This window comes from Globicephala melas, chromosome 2 (genome assembly GCF_963455315.2).
Source record: "Globicephala melas chromosome 2, mGloMel1.2, whole genome shotgun sequence".
Taxonomy (NCBI): domain Eukaryota; kingdom Metazoa; phylum Chordata; class Mammalia; order Artiodactyla; family Delphinidae; genus Globicephala; species Globicephala melas.
This window is the reverse complement of record NC_083315.2, coordinates 46512748-46540187: the sequence shown is the minus strand read 5'-3', so window position 1 is coordinate 46540187 and position 27440 is coordinate 46512748.

Genomic DNA, 27440 nt, shown 5'->3' with positions numbered 1-27440 from the left:
ACAAGATTCAGCCTCATCCACTAGAACACAGGCACCACTCCCCTCCACCAGGAAACCTACACAACCCACTGAACCAACATTACCCACTGGGACCAGACACCAAAAGAAACGGGAACTACAAACCTGCAGCCTGCGAAACGGAGACCCCAAACACAGAAAGTTAAGCAAAATGAGAAGACAGAGAAATACACAGCAGATGAAGGAGCAAGGTAAAAACCCACCAGACCAACTAAATGAAGAGGAAACAGGCAGTCTACCTGAAAAAGAATTCAGAGTAATGATAGTAGAGATGATCAAAAATCTTGGAAATAGAATGGAGAAGATACAATAAATGTTTAACAAGGACTTAGAGGAAGTAAAGAGCAAACAAACAATGATGAACAACACAGTAAATGAAATTAAAAATTCTCTAGAAAGAATCAATAGCAGAATAACTGAGGCAGAAGAATGGATAAGTTATGTGGAATATAAAATAGTGGAAATAACTACTGCAGAGCAAAATAAAGAAAAAAGAATGAAAAGAATTGAGGACAACCTCAGAGACATCTGGGGCAACAGTAAACACACCAACATTCAAATTACAGGGGTCCCAAAGAAGAATAGAAAAAAAAAAAGGGACTGAGAAAATATTTCAAAAGATTATAGTTGAAAACTTCCCTAATATGGGTAAGGAAATAGTCAATCAAGATCAGGAAGTTCAGAGAGTCCCATAAAGGATAAATCCAAGGAGAAACACGCCAAGACACATATTAGTCAAACTATAAAAAATTAAATACAAAGAAAAAATATTAAAAGCAGCAAGAGGGGCTTCCCTGGTGGTACAGTGGTTGAGAATCTGCCTGCCAATGCAGGGGACACGGGTTCGAGCCCTGGTCTGGGAGGATCCCACATGCCACGGAGCAACTGGGCCCATCAGCTACAATTACTGAGCCTGCGCGTCTGGAGCCTGTGCACAGCAACAAGAGAGGCCGTGATAGTGAGAGGCCCGTGCACTGTGATGAAGAGTGGCCCCTGCTTGCCACAACTAGAGAAAGCCCTCGCACAGAAACGAAGACACAACACAGCCATTAATAAATAAATAAATAAATAAATAAATAAATAAATAAATAAATAAATAAATTTAAATCGTATGGGCTTCTAAGAAGACCTCTGCGTAAAAAAAAAAAAAAAAAAAAAAAAAAAAAGCAGCAAGGGAAAAGCAACAATTAACATACAAGGGAATCCCCATAAGGTTAACAGCTGATCTGTGAGCAGAAACTCTGCAAGCCAGAAGGGAGTGGCAGGACATATTTAAAGTGATGAAAGGGAAAAACCTACAACCAAGATTACTCCCCAGTAAGCATATCATTCAGATTTGATGGAGAAATTAAAACCTTTCTAGACAAGCAAAAGCTAAGAGAATTCAGCACCACCAAACCAGCTTTACAAAAAATGCTAAAGGAACTTCTCTAGGCAGGAAACACAAGAGAAGGAAAAGACTTACAATAACAAACCCAAAACAATTAAGAAAATGGTAATAGGAACATACATATCAATAACTACCTTAAATGTAAATGGATTAAATGCTCCCACCAAAAGACATAGACAGGCTGAATGGATACAAAAACAAGACCCACACATATGCTGTCTACAAGAGACCCACTTCAGACCTAGAGACACATACAGACCGAAAGTAAGGGGGTCGAAAAAGATATTCCATGCAAATGGAGATCAAAAGAGCACTGGAGTAACAATTCTCATATCAGACAAAATATTCTTTAAAATAAAGACAATTACAAGAGACAAAGAAGGACACTACATAATGATCAAGGGATCAATGCAAGAAGAAGATATAACAATTGTAAATATTTATGCACCCAACATAGGAGCACCTCAATTCATAAGGCAAATGCTAACAGCCATAAAAGGGGAAAATGACAGTAACACAGTCATAGTAGGGGACTTTAACATACCACTTTCACCAATGGACAGATCATCCAAAATGAAAATAAATAAGTAAACACAAACTTTAAATGATACATTAAATAAGATGGACTTAATTGATATTAATAGGACATTCCATCCAAAAACAGCAGGTCACAACTTCTTCTCAAGTGCTCGTGGAACATTCTCCAGGATAGATCATATCTTGGGTCACAAATCAAGCCTTGGTAAATTTAATAAAATTTAAATCATATCAAGTTTCTTTTCCAACCCTAACACTATGAAACTAGAGAGCAATTACAGAAAAAAATCTGTAAAAAATACAAGCACATGGAGGCTAAACAATACACTACCAAATAACTAAGAGATCACTGAACAAATGAAAGAGGAAATCAAAAAATACCTAGAAATAAATGACAATGAAAACACGATGACCCAAAACCTCTGGTATGCAGCAAAGGCAGTTCTAAGAGGGAAGTTTATAGCAATACAACCTACCTCAAGAAACAAGAAACAGGCTTCCCTGGTGGTGCAGTGGCTGAGAGTCTGCCTGCTGATGCAGGGGACACGGGTTCATGCCCCAGTCCAGGAAGATCCCACATGCCACGGAGCTCTGGGCCCGTGAGCCATGGCCACTGAGCCTGCGCATCCGGAGCCTGTGCTCCGCAACGGGAGAGGCCACAACAGTGAGAGGCCCGCGTACCGCAAAAAAAAAAAAAGAAACAAGAAACATCTCAAATAAACGACTTAACCTTACAGCTAAAGCAATTAGAGAAAGAAGAACAAAAACCCCCGAAAGTTAGCAGAAGGAAAGAAATCATAAAGATCAGATCAGAAATAAATGAAAAAGCAATGAAGGAAACGATAGCAAAGATCAATAAAACTAAAAGCTGGTTCTTTGAGAAGATAAACAAAATTGGTAAACCATTAGCCTGGCTCATCTAGAAAAAAAGGGAGAAGACTCAAATCAATAAAATTAGAAATGAAAAAGGAGAAGTAACAACTGACACTACAGAAATTCAAAGAATCATGAGAGATTACTACAAGCAACAATATGCCAATAAAATGGACAACCTGGAAGAAATGGACAAATTCTTAGAAATGCACAACCCTCCTAGACTGAACCAGGAAGAAATAGAAAATATGAACAGACCAATCGCAAGCACTGAAATTTGAAACTGTGATTAAAAATCTCCCAACAAACAAAAGCCCAGGACCAGATGGCTTCACAGGCAAATTCTATCAAACATTTAGAGAAGAGCTAACACCTATCCTTCTCAAACTCTTCCAAAATATAGCAGAGGGAGGAACACTCCCAAACTCATTCTATGAGGCCACCATCACCCTGATAGCAAAACCAGACAAAGATGTCACAAAGAAAGAAAACTCCAGGCCAATATCACTGATGAACATAGATGCAAAAATCCTCAACAAAATACTAGCAAACAGAATCCAACAGCACATTAAAAGGATCATACACCATGATCAAGTGGGGTTTACCCCAGGAATGGATTCTTCAGTATACACAAATCAATCAATGTGATATACCATATTAACAAATTGAAGGACAAAAACCATATGATCATCTCAATAGATGCAGAAAATGTTTTGACAAAATTCAACACCCATTTATGATAAAAACACTCCAGAATGTAGGCATAGAGGGAACCTACCTCAACATAATAAAGGCCATATATGACAAACCCACAGACAGCATCGTTCTCAATGGTGAAAAACTGAAAGCATTTCCACTAAGATCAGGAACAAGACAAGATTGTCCACTCTCACCACTCTTATTCTACATAGTTTTGGAAGTTTTAGTCACAGCAATCAGAGAAGAAAAGGAAATAAAAGGAATCCAAATCATAAAAGAAGAAGTAAAACTGTCACTGTTTACAGATGACATAATATTATACATAGAGAATCCTAAAGATGCTACCAGAAAACTATTACAGCTGACCAATGAATTTGGTTAAGTAGCAGGATACAAAATTGATGCACAGAAATCCCTTGCATTCCTACACACTAATGATGAAAAATCTGAAAGAGAAATTAAGGAAACACTCCCATTTATCATTGCAACAAAAAGAATAATATACCTAGGAATAAACCTACCTAATCAGACAGAAGACCTGTATGCAGAAAACTATGAGACACTGATGAAAGAAATTAAAGATGTTACTAACAGATGGAGAGATATACCATGTCGTTTGATTGGAAGAATCAACATTGTGAAAATGACTATACAAGCCAAAGCAATCTACAGATTCAGTGTAATCCCTATCAAACTACCAATGGCATTTTTCACACAGCTAGAACAAAAAATATCACAATTTCTACGGAAACACAAAATACCCTGAATAGTGAAAGCAATCTTGAGAAAGAAAAACAGAGCTGGAGGAATCAGGCTCGTGGACTTCAGACTATACTACAAAGCTACAGTAATCAAGACAGTATAGTACTGGCACAAAAACAGAAATATAGATCAATGGAACAGGATAGATATCCCAGAGATAAACCATGCACACATGGTCACATTATCTTTGTTAAAGGAGGCAAGAATACACAATGGAGAAAAGACAGCCTCTTCAGTAAGTGGTGCTGGGAAAACTGGACAACTACATGTAAAAAAATGGAATTAGAACACTCCCTAACACCGTACACAAAAATAAACTCAAAATATATTAAAGATCTAAATGTAAGGCCAGGCACTATCAAACTCTTAGAGGAAAACATAGGCATAACACTCTATGATATAAATCACAGCAAGATCCTCTTTGACCCATCTCCTAGAGAAATGGAAATAAAAACAAAAATAAACAAATGGGACCTAATGAAACATAAAAGCTTTTGCACAACAAAGGAAGCCATAAACAAGATGAAAAGACAACCCTCAGAATGGGAGAAAACATTTGCAAATGAAGCAACTGACAAAGGATTAATCTCCAAAATATACAAGCAGCTCATGCAGCTCCATATCAAAAAAACAAACAACCCAATCCAAAAATGGGCAGAAGACCTAAATAGACATTTCTCCCAAGAAGATATACAGATTGCCAACAAATACATGAAAAGATGCTCAACATCACTAATCATTAGAGAAATGTAAATCAAAACCACAATAAGATATCACCTCACACCTGTCAGAATGGCCATCATCAAAAAATCTACAAACAATAAATGCTGGAGAAGGTGTGGAGAAAAAGGAACCTTTTTGCACTGTTGGTGGGCATGTAAATTGATACAGCCACTATGGAGAACAGTATGGAGGCTCCTTTAAAAACTAAATATAGAACTACCATATGACCCAGCAATCCCACTACTGGGCCTATATCCTGAGAGAACCATAATTCAAAAAGAGTCATGTACCACAAGTTCATTTCAGCTCTATTTACAATAGCCAGGACATGGAAGCAACCTATGTGTCCATCGACAGATGAATGGATAAAGAAGATGTGGCACATACATACAATGGAATATTACTCAGCCATAAAAATAAATGAAATTGAGTTATCTGTACCGAGGTGGATCGACCTAGAAACTGTCATACAAAGTGAAGTAAGTCAGAAAGAGAAAACCAAATACTGTATGTTAACACATATATATGGAATCTAAAAATCAAACAAAATAATGGTCCAAAGAACATAGGGGCAGGACAAGAATAAAGATGCAGACATAGAGAATGGGCTTGAGGACATGGGGAGGGGGAAGGGTAAGCTGGGACGAAGTGAGAGAGAGGCATGGACATATATACACTACCAAATATGAAATAGATATCTAGTGGTAAGCAGCCACATAGCACAGGGAAATCAGCTTGGTGCTTTGTGTCCACCTAGAGGGGAGGGATAGGGAGGGTGGGAGGCAGACACCAGAGGAAGGAGACATGGGGAAGTGTGTATGTATAGCTGATTCACTTTCTTATACAGCAGAAACTAACACACCAGTGTTAAGCAATTATACTCCAAAAAAGATGTATATATATATATATATATACTAGTACAAACAATTAGAAAATTCAGGAGAACTTTTAAGTAATAAAATATAAAATTAATAAATAATGACAAGTCTTCTTAAAAAAAAAATCTTTCCTCTACATAACATCTATGGTCACCCGGTTGAACAGTTTGGGAAACACTGCTCAAGCTAACCCTCCACTTTTGCCACATTGGTCTATTTAACCCCAAATGAGCCTTTGAACTTCACCTGCCATGGCTTTCCTTATCTGTTCCCCTATTTTGGAAAATTCTTCATTATTCACTCTACCCTTCTAAGCTCATCCAAATCAAATGCCACCTCCTTCATGAAGCCCACCTTGATTATCCCACCTCGGAATGATGTTGCTTTTCTCCTGACTTTTTTTTTTTTTTTTGGCGGTACACGGGCCTCTCACTGTTGTGGCCTCTCCCGTTGCGGAGCACAGGCTCCAGACGCGCAGGCTCAGTGGCCATGGCTCACGGGCCCAGCTGCTCCGCGGCATGTGGGATCCTCCCGCACCGGGGCATGAACCCGTGTCCCCTGCCTCAGCAGGAGGACCCTCAACCACTGCGCCACCAGGGAAGCCCTCTCCTGACTTTTAAGGCATTTTATTTACTGTCTCATATTGTTCCTTTTACCATTTATGTTTACAATATTACTCTTTCCATCTTTAGACTTATGAAATGAGCTGATAAGTCTCTTGAAGGCATTTATCGTTTTACTTTTTACATTGAACGGCAGAATTATGAAAGAGCATGAGCTTTGTAATAAGACTAGTAGTTACTCCAGTCACATTTCAGCTAACCTGCTGCATGGCTTTGGGTGAGTTACCCAGCCTCAGTAAGCCTGTTTTCTCATCTGTAAAATAGGGATAATAAAGTACCTCCTTGTTAGAAGTGTCATGAAGATCAAATGAGACCATGGTCAGTATCTAACATGTTGTAAGCAATGAATACATGTCAGCTGCTATTATTATTATAATTTCTGTTACTACTACTACTGCAAGAAAAAAAATCGCCTTTTTCTGTTTTAGTGACTGTACATGTCCAATATTCCAGGACATCAAAATTTCTGAATAGTTTGATATTTTGGCATCCAAAGAGACTGCTTCTCTCTTTGCAGAGAGAGGTATATTGGATAAACCCATCACCTAGCAAGAAATGTTTTTCTTTTCAGAGAGGGAAGGCCTGTGGCTGTAATAGCCATGCTTCCTGGATTTTCTGGTCTACACAGATTTTAAGAGTAAATCTTGTCAGCAAACAAGGAATGAGTCCAACGCATCTGATTTCTGGTTCACTGTGAATTCTGTGTGTTGTGTGAAGAGGTGCTTGGTTCCTGCTAGTGATTGACTTGCCTGGTCTACGTGGCCTGGACGTCAGAGGCCACACAGCTAGAGTTAGTGTCTGGGCAGAATCAGCATTTGATTGCTTTAGTCTAGGTTTCACTTGAATCTTGACATATTGTCTGATATTAAAGTTCAGCAAAAGAAAATGCCAACTGTTCTTTTATCTCATACATAGTAGTTATATGTGAATTAAGATAAAAGAGCAACATATATGGATATATATTTTTCATGTTTCTATTCATTCAGTACTGTAAATGTTTATTGAGTATGCACTATGTGCTAGGCATGGTTACAGGAATTTGTGATATGACAGTAAGCAAAAGACAGACATCCCTATTATAATGGAGCTTAATTCTGGCTGCAGAAGACAGAAAACAAACAAGTAAACAAGTGAAGATATAACATACAAAGTGGTGGGAAGTGCTATGAGAAAAATCAAAGCAAGGGTATGAGGGATGCGGAGTTGGGGAGGTCAGGGAAGGTCTCTGGGTTAAGATGACATTTGAGTAAAGGTGTGAAGGAAATGTGAGAAGCACGCAGGTTAAGGAACTCTGGAAAGGAAAAGGACCCTGTCACCTAATAGGTGAGAGAAGAAAGTCGAGATAAAGGGAAAGAATGGCTTGAAGCTAGATAAAGAAACACATACGAGGGCTTCCCTGGTGGCGCAGTGGTTGAGAGTCCGCCTGCCGATGCAGGGGACACGGGTTCGTGTCCCAGTCCGGGAAGATCCCACATGCTGCGGAGCGGCTGGGCCCGTGAGCCATGGCCGCTGAGTCTGCGCGTCCGGAGCCTGTTGCTCTGCAACGGGAGAGGCCACAACAGTGAGAGGCCCGCGTACTGCAAAAAAAAAAGAAACACACCCGATTTTCTGGCCAACTTTGTATTTTATGTGATGTAAAGGAATTGGGAAGCCGTGGGTGGGTGTTTTAAGCAGCAGCACTACATTTGCCTTCTGAAAAGATCCTTCTGGCAGCGTGGAATGGAGAGTGGGCTGGAGAGAGTCAGGTGGGAATGGAGAGAGGGCTGGGGGGGATATGACAATAGCTCAGGTGGGAGATGATGCTGGCTTGGACTGGACCAGAGTTTGTTAACCTCAGCACTAGTGGTATTTTGAGCTGTATAATCTTTGCTTTTGGGGGCTGTCCTGGGCAGTGCAGGATGTTTAGACGTTGCTCTAGTCTCTGCCAACTGTATGTCAGTAGCATCCTCTCACCGCAGTTGTGACAACTCCAGATAAATATCCCCTGAGAGGTAAAGTTGCCCCCGATTGAGAATCACTGGATTGCGCAGCTGGTAGAGATAGATGGAAGAGGATGGATGTGAGAGGTCGGAGGAGGTAGAGTCAGTGAGAAGTGGTGTACATGGGCTGGTGATGAAGAAAAGGAAGAAGGAGAGAGAGGAGACAGGAGACTGGCCTGGATGGATGTGCTGTTACTGCCATATTGGAGGAGGGGCAGGCTTGCTGCCAAAGACACTCAGGTCAGTTCTGGAAGGGCAGCACTGGGGTGGCCCATGAGACTCCTACCCCCTTCCCTGCCAGGTAGAGATGCGAGCAGCAAGGCCTGGAGTACAGCAGAGGAACCTGTGTGGAGAGGCAGGTTTTTTTTTCTTTTTTTGTTTTTATTTTATTTTATTTTATTTTTTGCAGTACGTGGGCCTCTTACTGCTGTGGCCTCTCCCGCTGCGGAGCACAGGCTCTGGACGCGCAGGCTCAGCGGCCATGGCTCACGGGCCCAGCCGCCCCGCGGCATGCGGGATCTTCCCGGACCGGGGCATGAACCCGTGTCCTCTGCATCAGCAGGCAGACTCTCAACCACTGCGCCACCAGGGAAGCCCCGAGAGGCAGGTTTTTACATTGGTGTCTGGTGGCTGGTGATGGGAGTAGATGGGACCGAATTAAGGAGCTATTTAGAGGGAGAAAGGAAAGATGAGGGCTGAGGGTAAAGCCACAGAAACCCAAAGGGCTAAGGCCTTCATGAGCAGCCAGCAAGAAGGCCAGAAAGCTCCCTGGAGCTTGTGATTAAACTGGACACTCTACAGGAAATAGCGTGGTGATCAGCATAGGGGGCTCTGGAGTCCAACCACCTGGCTTTGCATCCTGATTCCACCACTTAAATTTACATGCTTGTGGACACATTACTTAGCCTTTCTAAACTTTGCAGTGACGCTGGGAGGGATTAGATGTAATGCTGTATTTAAAATCTTTAACTCAGTGCCTGGCTTGTAGGAGGTGCTCAGTTAATGTGAAATGTAGAAGGAGATGTGGAGAGGAACAAAGCAGTGGATGCTGCATAAACATGGAGATGGAGATGGAGATATTCTCTGCAGATGTTCAATTTGAGGCCCTTGGCAGCATGCACAGAAGAAGCAGCAGCATCTCAGCTAGCATGTCTGAATAGGATCTGCTGAAACCCTACACAGCCTGAAGCCCACGTGCTGGTATGTAATGTAATGAAAGGTGTTTCCCTCCCTACAGGGCTCAACTGATACAATTTAGAGTCTCAAATTCCAGAGCTTAATTGTTTGTTCTACATGCAAGTTCACCCAGCTCAGCACACCTGTGGACTAAGCTCTTTTGATGCACCAAAGCCTGTCTTTTATTAAGTTCTTTGCAAGCAGTGAAAATAACACCAAACGTCCATGTGTCACCAACTACGCACGAGGACGTAAAAAAAGCCAGCGCAGTGAGGACTGCACAGAAAATGTGCAAAATAGCGAGTGAATCCCAGGGCTCTGGAAAATACAGTTACATGATTAATGTAACCAGAGTTAGATATAAAATAAAATTAAATATTTTATATGTAGAGAAGCACCTACACAGACATAAAATTCCCTATTAGTTGTATTTGAGGTTTAGCCATGTTGAATCGATAAAAAATGATTTAGAACGGATGGTTTCCAGCAGCTGGTTGCGCTTTCAGTCTTCCATAAAGAAGTTAAAATTAATTTTAATATGTTGATGGTGCTTATTGATGATAATATTCATAATAAATATCCATTGGAAAAATTCTCTGGCACATCTATGTGACTGGGAGGTCAAAAATGTTAATGACAATCACAACTACAAAATGCAATTCAGTCAATTACTTTAATTAAATCTAAAAGTACTTTATGTCTTCTCATTTATATAGTAAACTAATAGTGGGGAAAGGGCATCATCTTTATCTGGCTCATTTTAGAGTCCAAAGACGTGGTCTCAGATTGTGTTTTCACATTGGTAGCTCTGACAAGTTTGTGGAATAAGGTAATTATGGTCTTACAAGTAATTCTGCTGCTTCTATAAGGGGGAAAAAGGTGGAGATTTCCTTTTGAATGCAGTTTTGTAGAAGGAGAATTTTCCCTTCACAGATGCTAATCTTGTATTTACAGACTGGGTTATGTTGGATGGAGCCAACGTTCCAGGGTAAACGGTAGAAACATCTACATTTCAGTGAATCCTTTTTAATTATGTTGTTCGGTATGGGAAGAAAAGGAACATAGCTGTCTGAAGTTCTCACTGCCACACAGGTTCAAGTGCTTACAACTCACTCAGTCATTATAACCCTAAGAAATGTTTTCTTTTTTTTTTAAATTGTGGTGTCATATGAAACTTTATATTCCTTATGCCTTAATGTTGTTGAACTTGGAAAGCAGAAAGGTGAGCATTTTAAAGAATGAGTCAATTAATCAACAGTTTATTCAGTCCTTCTACAGATAGTTATTTAATGCCTATTATAGGCCAAGTAGTGTTGTGGGCATCTAAATACAGCTGTGAACCACACAGACAAAATCCCGACCCTCCCCTCAAGGGGCTTACCTTTAGTTTGAGTGAAATAAGAAAACAAACAAGTGAATTGAATAATATTAGAGAGTAGCAAAGATCATGGGAAAAAATGCAGGATGATGGTAGGGTGACTGACTTTTCAAGTATGCCCAGCACTGTTCTGCTTTTAGCACAGAAAGTCCTGCATCCCAGGAAACCCCTCTGGTCCAGGCAAACTGGGATGATTGGCCACCCTTGTAATGGGAAAGAGAGTGACTAAGAGAAAGCCATCTATTGGATGAGGGGTCAGGGAAGGCCTCCCTGGGGAAGTGACCTTTGAGTTGAGACAAGAATGATACAAAAGAGCTGTCTTCACATATCTGTCCAAGCATCAGGATGAGGCTCATCCCCTCCTAGAGGTGTTCCAAAAAGGAATTTGGGTTTTGAAAATATGAATCAACATGTATGGAGTATTTTCCATGGGTCAGACAATGTAAATATTTTATATTATTCAATTCTTCAACCCAAGTGGCAGGCATTATTATTCCCATTTTACAAGTCAGACATAAAGTGACAAATATTATCTGAAGTCTTGAAGCTAATAAGTAGAGAGTTGGGATAAAATTTTGCTCTGCCTGAGTTCAAAGCTCACCCCAAGGAAAGTGAGTGAGTTTGACCTACTTTTAGGAGAAAGAATCACTTCCTGCTTGGAGAGGAGATATAAACAGAGCTTTTATTTCATGGAGCCCAGACTATTGCTATATAGCCCATTAAAACTCCACTAAAGTGGATTAGCTTGGACATTATTCTTTATTTAATCTAGACCTGACAACCTCTGCATTAAGCAGCCTCTAAAGAGTAAGCTATCTCCTAAAGAGCTCAGGGTTCCTTGGGGAAATATGTTGGGATACAAAGGTAAGACTTAAGAGTTTCTGCAAATCACAGATGAGGTAAAAAGCAAAAAATATACCTTTTTTTTTTTTTTTAAGCATAACTGTGATCCTGTTTATCTCTGGGCTAGTGTTGCATGTGGACAAATTAGGAGGCATATATTTTTGTCTTATTATTTAGCTTCTAGCATGTGTGCATTCCTTAAGTCTTTTCAGAGCAGACCTTGTGTATTATATCCTTGGATTTTCCACTGCAACTAACATAGATCCTTGCATGTAGTATGAAATCCATAAATATATGCTGAAATTCAAATATTTGTAGGATCAGCATTGGTATCCTAATAGAGTTAAGATTATAATTTTAAGGAATTTTCTACAAGATAACTTCTGAAGTGACTCGCTTCTGGGTTTGGCTAACAACCATTTAGACCCCAAAAGGAACACTATCCCTTGCCATAGTTATATTTTAACCCAACTCATGCCATGATGACACCCTTTGAATATATAAATTTATTAAAATGCAAATAAAGAAAGCAATTCTAGAATTGCTTGGTAGAATTGGTAGTGTGAGGGCATTAAAAAAAAAACAAAGAAAACAAACTCCACCATAAAAGCAATGAGAACACTGGCAAAAATAATCAAAAACAACTTTATCAGAACTCTGGAAATTCACCAAAGATTTACAGTAACCCAAAAAGTGTTTATTCAAGGAAGATGACTAAATGATGGTAAGAAGAGTGAGTGCTGTGACATTTTTAACTTGCCCATGTGCCATCCCACTGTCCCCAGTTCTGTAGTAGCCTTGAATACCAACAGCCTCATAAGTATGGTAGGTATGAAAATAAGTAGCCTAGAAGCCATTGAAGGGGGTAGAATGGTATTAAAGCTCCTCACAGGCCCCATCCCCAGAAAGCTGTCACTATTTGACCTGTCTCACAACTTGTCTTTATTTGATCTGACTCAGAGCTCACTCTGTACAAAATGCCTTTTCTCTAGGGTATTGGTTAAAAACAATCAGTGGCACTGTTTAACTTAGCAGCTGTCTCAGTTGCTGACAACATTTGGAGCTACCACGAGATTAAGCAAGACATTAAAAAGGAAAAACTGGGGAGTAAGATGTCTACAGAGGGCTTTGAAAAGTTCCAACATATTCCAGGGAACCTAGAAGCCCACATGTGGCTGCAGGGCTATGCACATGCCCAGGAAAGACCTGAGAAGGTTCTAATCTCTCACCTGTGGCTGATCTTGTATAAGCAGGAAGTAAGGCTAAAGTGGAGTTCTCAACTGCCTGGCTGAGCATTGAAAGTACCTCTTCCCCCTTTCAGAGCTTCTTGGCAAATGCTGCGAGATTTATTGATTCAAATTATTTAATGAAATCTTTGACTAATCATGAGCTGACAATACCTATATCGAGATTTTAGTGGCTGCACATGACAAAGATAATAGACTTTACTGAGTTAGTTCAAGCCAGTAACCCAAAATGCAGCAACAAAAATAAAAACTTCTACAGCAATGAATCCTGGGCTGGGGGGGATCTTATTTTCAGAGCAACCACATCATATTTTTTAAAGAGTTTAGTTTTCAAAGAAACGGGAAAGTATGGCTCACACCCAGGGAAAAAGCAGTGAAAAGAAACTGTTCCTGAAGAAGCTCAGGTGTTGGACTTATAAGACAAATACTTTAAAAGAACCAAGGGAAAATATATCTAAATAATTAAAGGAAAATATGAGAATAATATTTCACCAAGTAGATGATATCAATAAAAATATAGAAATTTAAAGAAAAAGAACCAAATAGAATTTTTGGAGTTGAAAAGTACAAAAATTGAAATGAAGAATTTGCTAGAGAGGCTCAAAAGCAGATTTGAACTGACAGAGGAAAGAATCAGTGAGCTTGAAGATAGTTTATTGAGATTATCCAAGGCTGAGAAACAGAAAGAAAAAAAAATGAGTAAAAATAAATGGCACCTCAGATACCTATGGAACACTACATATAATGGGAGTCACAGAAGAAAAGGAGAGAGAAAAGAGTTGGAAAAGCGTTTGAGGGAATAATAGCTGATATCTTCCTAAATTTGATGAAAAACATTAATCTGAACATTCAAGAATCTCAAAAAACTCCAAGTATGATAAACTTAGAGAGATCCACACCTAGCTACATCATGAAATTATTCCCAGATAAACAATATTGAGAGATTGTGGCTAGCACACCTGCCCTACAAGAAATACTAAAGGGAGTTCTTCAGGCTGAAATAAAATGATGCTAGACAGTAGCTCATAAATGTATGAATACCTACATAGGTCCTACATAGGTACCTACATAGGTAAGTATAGAAGAGAGTATAAATGTGTTTTTTGCTTTTAAAACTTTTCTTGTCTTATTTTATTTAAAAGTCAACTGCATGAAGCAAGAATTATAAAACTGTGTTGACGTGCTTAAAATGTTTAAAGCTAATAACAATAATAATTGCACACAGGGAGATCAGCTTGGTGCTTTGTGACTGCCTGGAGGGGTGGGATGGGGGGGTGGGAGGGAGGGAGACGCAAGAGGGAAGAGCTATGGGAACATATGTATATGTGTAACTGATTCAATTTGTTATAAAGCAGAAACTAACAGACCATTGTAAAGCAATTATACCCCAATAAAGATGTTAAAAAAATAATATCTAATTAGTGTGATATCACAAATCTTAAAAAAATAAAAAATAAAAAAATAATTGCACAAAAGTGGGGGAGAAAATGGAGGTATATTGGTACCTCCATTGATATCTCCAATGCTATACAAAGTTTTGGTATGGTATTGAAATTAAGTTGGTATTAATCCAAACTAGATTATTGTAAATTAGGATGTTGATTATAATACCCTGGGCAACTACTAAGAAAATAACAAAAAAAAAAATAGTAAAACAAATAGCAAGGACATTAAAATAGTATACTATAAAATATCTAGCTAACACAAAAGAAAGCAGTTATGGATGAATAGTGAAACAAAAAAAGACAAGCTATATAGAGGCAAAATGGCAGATATATATCCTATCTTATCAGTAATTACCTAAAGTAGATGGACTAACCACTTCAATCAAAGGCAGGGATCGGCAAAATGGATATAAAACATGATCTAACTATATGCTGTCTATAAGAGACACACAAAGACCCAAGTAGGACAAAAGTAAAAGAATAGGAAAACCTATACCAGTTAAACAGTAACCAAAAGAGAGCTGGAGTGGCTATACTAAGTCATATTAAATAGGCTTTAAGACAAGTTGTTAATAGATATAAGGAATGGCATTTTATAATAGTAAAAGGATCAGTGCATCAAGAAGACTTAACAATGATATACATATGTGTACCCCCAAACAGAGTACCAAAATATATTAAACAAAAACTGACATAACTGAAGTGAGAAATAGAGAATCCCACAGTAATTGTTGGAGACTTCAGTACTCCAATTTCAAAAATGGATAGACCAACTAAAAAGAAAATCGAAAAGAAAACAGAAAACTCAAACAACAGTGTAAACCCACAAGACCTGACAGACATCCAGAGAACTCTCCACCCAACAACTACAGAATACAAATTCTTCTCAAGTACATGTGGAACATTCTCCAGGAAAGACCATAATAAGTTTAAAAGGATTGAAATCACACAAAGTATATAAGTATGTTCTTTGACTACCATGGAATGAAATTAGAGATCAATAACAAGAATTTTTGGAAGATTTACCAATATATGGAAATTAAACTACGTACTTCTAATTAATCAATGGGCCAAAGAGTAAATCACAAAGGCAAATTATTAAATACTTTGAGATGAATGAAAAGGAAAACAAAACCTGCAAAACTTATGGGATGCAGCTAAAGCAGTGCTTATAGGAAAATTATATGATGGTAAGCACCTATATTAAAAGGAAGAAAGATCTCAAATCAATAGCCAAAACTTCTACCTTAAGAAACTAGAGAAAGAAGAGCCTATTAAAGCCAAAGCATGCAAGGGAATAATAAAGAATAGAGCAGCAATAAATGAGATAGAGGCTAGAAAACAATAGAGAAAATTAACCCCCAAAGTTGGTTATTTGAAAAGATCAACAAAATTGACAAATCTTGGGAATTCTCTGGTGGTTCAGTGGTTAGGACTCAAAGCTTCCACCGCAGGGGGCACGTGTTCAATCTCTGGTCTGGGAACTAAGATCCTGCAAGCCGCACAGCACGGCCAAAAAGAAAAAAAAAAAAAGAAAAAAATGGACTTCCCTGGCGGTCCAGTAGTTAAGACTTTGTCTTCCACTGCAGGGGGCACATGTTCAATCCCTGGTCAGAGAACTAAGATCCCACATGTCTTGCAGCCAAAAAACAAAACATAAAACAGAAGCAGTATTGTAACAAATTTAATAAAGACTTTAAAAATGGTCCACATCAAAAAAAAAAAATTTAAAAAAAAAGACAAAAAAAGACAAATATTTAACTAGATTGATCAAGAAAAAAGAGAGAAGACTCAAATTACTAACAATTAGGAATAAGAGGGGCATCTCTAGTCACCTTACTAAAATAAAAAAAGATTGTAAGGGAAAACTATGACCAATCATTGCTAACAAATTATATAACCTAGATGGAAACAAACAAATAGCTGGAAACACACAAACTACTGAAACTGATTTGAGAAGAAATACAATATGTGAATAGACCAATAAAAAGTAAAGAGATTGAATTAGAAATCAAAACAATTTCCCAACAAAAAGCCAAGGCCTAGACGCCTTCATTGATTAAGTCTTTCGAATATTCAAAAAATACACAATGAGACCAGAATTACCCAGATATTACGTTGATATCAAAACAAGACAATGACATCACAAGAAAAGCGCTACAGACTATTATCCTCTAATAACATAGCCATAAATATCCTCAACAAAATACTAACAAACCAAGTCCTGCAAACATATAAAAAGGATCATTTACCATGATTAATTTAGCACATGAAAGTTTAGCAAGATTAGTTTAGCATATGAAAATCAGTCTATTTGATATACTAATAGAATAAAAAACAAATACCACATACTCATCTTAATAGAAGTAGAAAAAGCATTTGACAATATTCAACACCCATTTATGATAAAAACACAGAACAAAGGGAACTTTCTTAAGCTGTGCAGATCACCCATGAAAGATATATAGCTAATTGCATACTTAATGGTGAAAGATCAAGATCAAAAACACGATCAGGAAAAAGAGAAAGATGTCTGCTCTTTCACTTCAATTCTACATTATAATGGCCATTCTAGCCAGGGCAATTGGACAAGAAAAGGAAATAAAAGTCATCTAGACTGAAAAGAAAGAAATAAAACCTCTATTTGAAGATGACTAATGCTGTTTATAGAAAATCCTAAGAGATCCACTAAAAAATTGTTAGAGCTAATAGGTAAGTTTATCAAGGTTGCATAGTACAAGATCAATATAAAAAAATCAATTTTATTTCTATACACTAGTAATGAAAAACTGGAAATAAAATTAAGAAAACAATTCTGTTTTTCTTGTTTTATTCATTTTTCTTTCACTTTTTTTTTTTTTTTTTCAGTACGCAGGCCTCTCACTGTTGTGGCCTCTCCCGTTGTGGAGCACAGGCTCCAGACACGCAGGCTCAGTGGCCATGGCTCACGGGCCCAGCCACTCCGTGGCATATAGGATCTTCCCGGACCGGGGCACGAACCCGTGTCCCCTGCATCGGCAGGCGGACTCTCAACCACTGCATCACCAGGGAAGCCCTTCTTTCACTTTTATTGAGATATAACTGACATACAGCACTATATGAGTTTAAAGTGTACAGCATAATATTTTGCTTACATACATCATGAAATGATTACCACAATAAGTTTAGTGAACATCCATCATCTAATACAGATACAAGATAAAAGAAAAAGATAAAAACTTATTTTTTCCTTGGGATAACTCTTAGGATTTACTCTTTTAACTTTCACATATAACATCCATCAGTGTTAACTATATTAACCATGTTGTACATAACATCCCTATTATTATTTATCTTATAACTGGAAGTTTGTACTTTTGACCACCTTCACTCAATTCCCTCTTTCCCCAATCCCACCTCCAGTAACCGCAAATCTGATCTCTTTTTCTACAAGTTTGTTTGTTTTTTGAAGTATAATTGACCTACAACATTATGTTAGTTCCTAGTGCTCAACATAGTGATTTGTTATTTCTGTACATTATAAAATAATCACCATGATAAGTCTAGTTATCATACATGTGTCTCCATACAAAGATACTACATTATTACTGACTCTATCTCCTATACTGTACATTTCATCCCCATGACTCACTTATTTTGTAACTAGAAGTGTGTCCCTCTTAATTTCCCTCACCTATTTCACTCATTCCCCCATAACTCTCCCCTCTGGCAACCACTAATTTGTTTTCTGTATCTGTGAGTCTGTTTCTGCTTTGTTATGTCCATTTGTTTTGTTTTTTAGATTCAAAGTATAAGTGAAATCATTCGGTATTTGTCTTTCCCTGTCTGACTTATTTCAGTTAGCATAATACCCTCTAGGTCCATGCAGGTTGCTGCAAATGGCAATATTTAATTATTTTTAATGGCTGAGTAATATTTCATTGTATTATTACCACATCTTCATTGGTTCATTGGGCACTTAGTTTGTGTCCATATCTTGGCTATTGTGAATAATGCTTCAATAAACACAGAGATGCATATATCTTTTCGAATTAATGTTTTTGTTTTCTTTGGAAAAATACCCAGAAGTGGAATTGTTGGGTTGTATGGTAGTTCTATTTTAAATGCTTTTCTTATTTAAAATTTTTGTTTTGTTTTTTTCTTTCTATTTTTAATATTTTGAGGAACCTCCATACTCTTCTCCATAGTGGCTGTACCAATTTACATTCCCACCAACAGTGCAGGAGGGATTACTTTTCTCCACATCCCTACCAGCACTTGTTAGTTGTTGTCTTTTTGATAATAGCCATTCTGACAGGTGTGGGATGATATCTCACTGTTGTTTTGATTTACATTTCCCTAATGATTAGTGATGTTGAGCATCTTTTCATATGGCTGTTGGCCATCTGTTATGTCTTATTTGGAAAAATGTCTATTCAGCTCCTCTGTCCATTTTTCAATTGTTTGTTTGTTTGAAGTTGAGTTGTATGTGTTCTTTGTATATTTTAGATATTAATCTCTTATCAGATATATTGTTTGCAAATATTTTCTCCCATTCCATAGGTGGCCTTTTCATTCTGTTGATGATTTCCTTTGCTGTGCAAGAGCTTTTTAATTTGATGTATTCCCATTTGCTTATTTTTGCTTTTGTTTCCATTGCCTGAGGAGACATCTAAAAACATACTGCTAAGACCAATGTCAAAGAGTGTACTATCTATGGTTTCCTCCAGGAGTAATGGTTTCAGGCCTTATATTTAAGTCTTTAATCCGTTTTAAGTTTATTTTTGTAAATAGTTGAGAAAGCAGTCCAGTTTGATTCTTTTGCATGTAACTATTCAGTTTTCCCAGCATCATTTATTCAAGAGCCTATCTTTTCCTCATTGTATATTCTTGCCTCTTTTGTTTCAAATTAATTGACCATGTAAGTGTGGGTTCATTTTCTGGGTTCTCTGTTCCATTGATCTATGTGTCTGTTTCTTTTTTGGCCAGTGTCATACTGTTTTGATAACTGTAGCTTTTTGTAGTATAGTTTGAAATCAAGGAATGTGATACCTTCAGCTTTGTTCTTCTTTCTCAAGATTGTTTTGGTTATTCAGGGTCTTTTGTGTTTCCATACAAATTTTAGAATTATTTATTCTAGTTCTGTAAAACATGTCACCAGTATTTTGATAGGGGTTACATCAAATCTGTAGATTGCCTTGGTTAGTATGGTCATTTCAACAATATCGATTCTTCCAATTCCTGAGCATGGTATATCTTTCCATGTGCTTTTGTTGTCTTCAATTTCTTTCATCAGTGTCTTATAGTTTTCTGAGTATAGGTCTTTTACCTCCTTAGTGAGTTTTATTCCAAGATATTTTATTCTTTTTGATGCAGTTGTAGATGGGATTGTTTTCTTAATTTCTCTTTCTTATAGTTTGTTGTTAGTGTATAGAAACACAACAGATTTTGTATGTTACTTTTGTATCCTGAAACTTTGCTGAAGTCATTTATTAGTTCTAATAGTTTTTTGGTGGTGTCTTTAGGATTTTCTTTGTATAGTATCATCTGCAAACAGTGGCAGTTTTACTTCTTCCTTGCAATTTGGATTCCTTTTATTTCTTTTTCTTGTTTGATTTCTGTTGTTAGGAAAAGTGCAATACTGATACACTAAAAACTACCAAACATCAGTGCCAAACATCAGTGAAAGAAATTGAAGAAGACCTAAATAAAGAAAAAGATGTCTCATGTTCATGGATTGGAGGAAAATATTGTTCAAACGGCAACAATTCCCCAAATGATCTGCAGATTCAAGGCAATCCCATTCAAAATCTCACCTGCTTTTTTTCTTTACATTGACAAACTGATCCTAAAATTTAAATGTAAATGAAACGACCGAGAATAGACGATCTTGAAAAACAACAAAGTGTGAGGACTAACATTTTTCAATTTGATGCTTACTATAAAGGTATAATAATCAAGACAGTGTAGTTCTGACATAAGGACAGACATTTAGATCAATGGAATAGAATTAATAATCCAGAAACAAACCCACACTTGTACAATCAATTGATTTTTTGACAAGGGTGACAAGAGGATTCACTGTAGTAAAGAATAATCTTCCTAAAAATGATGCTAGGACAACAGGAAATCCATCTGCAAAATAATTAATTTGGATCCCTACCCCACAACATATCCAACAATTAACTAAAAATGGATCATAGTCCTAAAGGTACCCAGCTAAAACTACAAGAATGGATTAGGCAATGGTTTCCTAGATAACACCAAAAGCAAAAGCAGAAAAAGCAAAAAATAGGTAAATTGGGCTTTATTAAAATTATATTAAACTTTTTGTGCTTCAAAAAACATCATCAAGAAAAACATCATCAAGTAAAAACACAACCCACAGAATATGAGAAAATATTTTCAAATCATATATCCCATAAGGGACTTATATCCATAATACACCAAATATAATTGAACAATAAAAAGAAATAATCCAATTAAAAATGGACAAAGAATTTAAATAGTTTTCTAAAGGAAATATACAAAGGGCCAATAAGCACATGAAAAGATGCTCATTATCATTAGTTGTTAGGGAAATGCAAATCAAAACCACAGTGAGATTCTACTTCACACCCACTAGCCTGGCTAAAATGAAAAAGACAACAAAAAGTGTTGATGAGGATGTAGAGAAATTGGAACCCTTATGTATTGTTAGTAAGACTGTGAAATGATGCAGCCACCTTGGAAAACAGTTTGGCAGTTTCTTAAAATGTTAAACATAGAGTTACCATATGACCCAGCAATTCTACACTTAGGTATATTCCCAGGAGAAGTAAAAATATATGTCCCCACAAAACTTCTTCAGGAATGTTCTGAGCAGCATTATTTATAATGGCCCCAAAGTGAAAGCAATCCAAATGTTCTTCAAGTGATGATTAGAAAAACAAAATGTGGTATAGCCATACAATGGATTTTATTTAGTCATAAAAAGGAATGAAGTGTTAATACAACACAGATGAACCTTAAAATATCATACTAAATGTAAGAAGCCAGACACAAAAGGCCACATATTATATGATTCCATTTATATAAAATATCCAAAACAAGCAAATGCATAGAGACAGGAATTAGATTAGTGGCCAACAGGGGTTGGGAGAGGGGGAAACAGGGAGTAACTGCTAATACATGCAGGGTTTATTTTTTGAGTGATGAAAATGTTCTGAAATAAGTGGTGATGGCTGCACAACTCTGGGAACATACTAAAAGCCATTGAACTGTGCACTTAAATAAAAAGGGTACATTGTATAGTATGTAAATTTTATTTCAATAATGCTATCATAGAAAATACTTTGTAAGTCAACTTCTATGAGAAAAAATAGACATCTTAATAGATAAATTTCTATAAGGTAAAATAAGTGCGGCAAGGATTCAGAATTGTCCTTTAACATCCAACTTTCTCCTGTTTTAGGTGATTATAAGCCTATTTAGCTGGATTGTATTTCCCAGCTGCCCTTGCAGGTAGGAGTAACCATTTGACTAAATGCTGGTCTACAGTGTAAGAATAAAAGGTTTTGTGAAATTGCTCTTTTGTTCTTTTAGAGGGAAGTTGCTGGCCCTCTACTTCCTCCTTCCCATTCTAGGCAGGCTGAAGCCTGGACTTGGGGGTAGTGAGCCATCTTTGTACAGGCCGTCAAGAGTAACCCCTTAGGGCATGCCATACAGCAAGATGAAAGGAAGCTGGGTCGCTTGAGGAGGAGAAACTTTTGAATCACTCTGATGTGATGGAGGAATAAACTCTCTGCCATATATTGGCCATTGTTATTTTGGAAACTTTCAAAGCAGTCAAATCAATCTTCCAACATCTTTGGGATCATGATAATTCTTATTAAAGATTGTTTTTCTTTCTATGGATTTATGCTCAGATGGTTTCAAATGAACAACACTGAGGGTACGACGAGGATAAACAGGGAACCATCCTTTTCCTCTGTGAGTTCAAAGTAAAGTGGAAGCATTTGTCATGTGCATAAATAGTGAATGTAAAAACAGAAAGCAGAAATTCAGGTTGAATGTTGTGGGGAGTAAAGGAGGGCTGGGGAAGACTGAGCGGATAGGGTAGGCACGAATTAGAAAAACCATTTGCTAGCAGAGGAAGGTAATATCATTTCTCATTCCATTTTTATACGTTTTTGTTATATAATGTATTTTTGTGTTTTGATAATGTGGAGTTGTTATTATTGTCAAAAACTTTTTAATTTGAAATGATCTTAGAGTAACGGAAGAATTCAAAGGTAGTGCAGAAAATTCCTATATACCCTTCACCCAGTTTGCTCTAATGCTAACCTATGATACTAAGAAATTAACTACAGTTAAGTACAATACTATTTTTTTATAATATCAGTATTTAAAATTTTTTTTAACATCTGGAGTATAATTGTTTTACAATGGTGTGTTAGTTTCTGCTTTATAACAAAGTGAGTCAGTTATACATATACATATGTTCCCATATCTCTTCCCTCTTGTGTCTCCCTCCCTCCCACCCTTCCTATCCCACCCCTCCAGGTGGTCACAAAGCACCAGATGATCTCCCTGTGCTATGTGGCTGCTTCCCACTAGCTATCTACCTTACATTTGGTAGTGTATATATGTCCATGCCACTCTCTCACTTCGTCACAGCTTACCCTTCCCCCTCCCCATATCCGCAAGCCCATTCTCTAGTAGGTCTGTGTCTTTATTCCCGTCTTACCCCTAGGTTCTTCATGACCTTTTTTTTTTTCTTAGATTCCATATATATGTGTTAGCATACGGTATTTGTTTTTCTCTTTCTGTAAGTACAGTACTATTAACGGAAGTCCAGACTATCAGATTTCACCAGTTTTTCCTTGAATATTTTTTTATTTCTGTTCCAGGATCCAATCCAGGATCCAGAGTCACATTTAATCTTTAACTTGTAAATTCCTCCTTAGCCAGCCTTAGAACACAGGCCATTCACAGACCATCTCTCCAGTCCATCTGAAGTCAAAAAGATTAGAATGGGAGCCCCGAAGTGCCAGTTCCAGGCCTAGATCAGCCATTAATGAAACTCTAGGCCTATCAAGTGGATGGCTGTGGGAATCAAACATGAAAACGCTCTGTACATGATGGAGAACTGTCCTCCGGTGAGATCATTTATTCATTCATCAATCACCCAAAAAATCACCAGCCACATCTGAGACACTGTGTTAGGCACAGGGCCACATAGCCCATGACTCACATTTGTTGCTTGCCAGCAGTTCTAGTCCTGTAAGGCCGATCATTAAATATTTATGGAATGCCTACCACAGGCCCTATGACACCCTTTATGAACTTTCCATTAGTGTGAACTCCATGAATATTCCATTACAGGCCTGAAAGAGTTAATGCGCTGCCAATGCCTCCCCCTGGGCCTGGGGGGTCCCACACCACTCAGGGAAGGCTATAGATGCATTAGGCTCCAAGTATGTATTTTCTTTTCCCCTCTGTTTATGTCTCTGTTTTCTGTAAAGTCTCCTAAACTGCAGCCATATCTACCAAGTTCTCTGACAATGCTATAAATTTCATTAAGAAGATGAAGCCTTATGGGGCAATTAACTCCAAAAGTGGTACAAAGCAACAGCGAGGAGATACTGGCCTGTAGTACTTAGCACTTAGCTCTGAAATTGAGATAAGCCCTATCAACTCGGGGTTGTGTTTAATGTTCGCTGCCGCTTCCAGACCACAGCTACAACCCAGCGGTCACCGTGTTAACACTCCCCAATATCTATTACAATTAGTTTTTGATTAAGAGGCCTAACATGGCTTTTGAAGCCTTTTATGTTGTGTCAAATGGCTAGTGATGGAGTGAGATGGTCGGACACCTCCCAGTAACAAAGCATCTTGTAAAAGGTTTCAAGTGAACTATTTTATCATCCTAATGGAAACCAGATGACTCTAACTCCCCCCTTAATTTCAACTATTTACTGAAGAGTCCTTGTTTTGAATTACTTAAAGATTTATTCTTAAAGGACTACCTCATGCATCAAGAATCGCTAATAACAGAGTCATTTGGAATTTGGGAAAGCTTTTAAAGATGATGGAGGCAATTTTCACAGAAGGTTTATTTTATTTTATTATTTCTTTCAATTTTTAAAGGAGCAAATGCCTTTGCCCTTTTCTGGTATTTAATTATTACTTTAATGATTGTTTGGGAGGCCTCTCTCTGAGTTATGCTTTCTCTGCTGGGGTTTCAGTCGATAGTCTTGGCCTATTTTCCAAGAGAGAGGTCGTTGGCATTTTGTGAGGAAAAACAACTTTCTGTAGTTATGTAAGATTTAATTCTGTGTGAATGGAAAATATATGTCATTTTTATAAAGGTACATTGGATCAAAGTAGAATTATTTAAAAGCTTTTTATGAACTATAAAATATACTTGTAAATTTAATCAAAATAGTACATAAATAAGATGTAACATGTGAATGTGAAACATACTAGCCTTTTTTACAACCTTTTTATTTTTTTTACTGTCTTGGTAGCCTTGGCCATGTCCCTGCTTTGAACCTCTGTTTTGTCATCTGTGATCTGGGGATTGGACTAGATGCGCCCTGAGTCTTTGTTTACCACTAAGAGTCATTGATTCTGTGCTACCAGATGTGCTGGAAACTATTAACCCCTGGAGTACAAAAGCTTCATCACAAGAGGCAGTGTGGTGTATGGGTTTAAGCCTTCTTAGTAGCTGTGTGTCCTTTGGTGTGATACCTGACTCACTGAGACTCAGAGTCCTTCCATGTAAAATAAGGACGATGTTATCTGTTTCACAGGGTTACAACTAATAAATAAAATCGGGTATATAGAGTGCCCAGTAAATGGTGGTCTTTCAATAATTTCTATTTCCCTTTTTTTCTTTCATATTCTGTCCTGTTTAGTGGTGTCTGGTACAATTGGAATGAATTTTGTACCATGATATTTGTCATGTCTATCATTATATTACAAATATTTAGTGAGCACTTGCTAAGTGTTGGGTGTCCTACTAGGTCTGGGAATCCTGAGATTAGAGGCAGAGTCTTTGTGCAGACATAAATTGGGTCAGTAGGCAGAGAATTTTAATAGAGTCTAACAGACTCTACGAACAGAGGAGGGGCGACTATCCAGTCCAGATTGCATTTGGGGCTTTATCATTTGTAGGGTAACTCTTTTCAATACGGTCACATACATCATATGAGGGAGTCTTTCCAACCACACCCTGAGTCTAGAAGGGCAGGTACTATCACCTCCACTTTACAGATGAGGAAGCCAAAGAACTGAACTGTTACTGTGTTTAATAAGATTCATAAGATTTTTAAAAATAGGACTTGTTGTCTCAAATGTCATTGCAGTTGAACATATGAAAGATTTAAACCAAAAAAAACTACAACAGATTCATTCACAGGTATTTTACTTGTCAGAGTTTCCTTTCTAAGCATTATTGCTGAGAGGCCCATTCATTTTATTCATTTGGACATTCGCTCAACATTAATGTGCTGTTTTCCAAGCACAGGGCTAGGTGATGGAGGCTCAAAGGTGAAAAGAGTAGCCTCTACCTTCAGCAAGGAGTTCAAGGTCCTGTGGGCAGATAGCTATGTGCACGCATGGTCCCCATGACTGTAGTGCAGAGGTAGGGCTAAGACAGAGGTTGGTAGAGGTACTTGAGGGAACACAGAGGAGAGGTACCCTGATCACCTGGACAGGAGCTAGGTGAGGCTTTCTGTAAAAGGAGGCACTTGAACTTAGGTGAATTTTATAGGACAAATAAGGAATTGCACAGGTCAAATGTAAGGGTGATGTGAAAAAGGCTTTAGGTTCAGACAGGCCAGGAGAGATGAGAAAGCACGGCAAACCAGGCCAGCTGCCAATGGTGAGCAGAAAGCATGGGGTGGGGATGTGACCGTGGAGAAGGGGAGACGGACCAGACAACGAGGCCATTAGACCACTCCAGCCCTCCCACACCACACTCAGAAACAAGATCTCACACATTCTCTGCAGTTTAGCTTAACATCGACCCCACATTTAACTACTAAACCGGCCCTGTACCTTGTTTTCTTTCTACTTCCTCCCTAACCCATCCCATTTACCGTCTTTGGCTAGTCTGTTTTTTTGGGGTTTTTTTTTGCGGTACGCGGGACTCTCACTGTTGTGGCCTCTCCCGTTGCGGAGCACAGGCTCCGGACGCGCAGGCTCAGCAGCCATGGCTCACGGGCGCAGCCGCTCCGCGGCATGTGGGATCTTCCCGGACCAGGGCACGAACCCGCCTCCCCTGCACTGTCAGGCGGACTCTCAACCTCTGTGCCACCAGGGAAGCCCGGCTAGTCTGGTTTTATAGTTCACCTTAGCAGTTGGTTAGAGGCTATACTATTAGTATAACCAGCCTTAAATAATTTGATTTTCAGGTTGGGTACATCACAATATCTCCTGTGGGCTTGATAGTCAAACTACACATTTATTTAAAAATTGGTTTCCTCACATTATATTTGAAAGCAGGGCTACTCACTCATCTGTAAACCATTAGGCCACATATAATATAGTATCTCATCTGACTTTTATTCACATGGTTCTGAAAGTAAGCTTTAGGCCCTTACTGATCGTCCACTTCTCTATTAAGTCTGTTGCCCTATTTTATTAGTTTTTCTTTTTCTGAATATTCCTACAGAGAACTGTGTGTTTAAAAGAGAAGACAGTCTGTATAATAAGTTTTAAAGATACACTCAGACTCTCTTCCTCCTCAGTACATTTTCAGGGATTTTTGTTTGTTTATTTATTTTTAATTTAGACAAGCAATTAAACTGGGCTGATGTAGCCTGCAGTTCAAAATGTATCGTTTGGACTGAGCAAAGTTTCAAGGAGCTGTCAACATTTAAAAGTCCAGCAATCTAGTGATT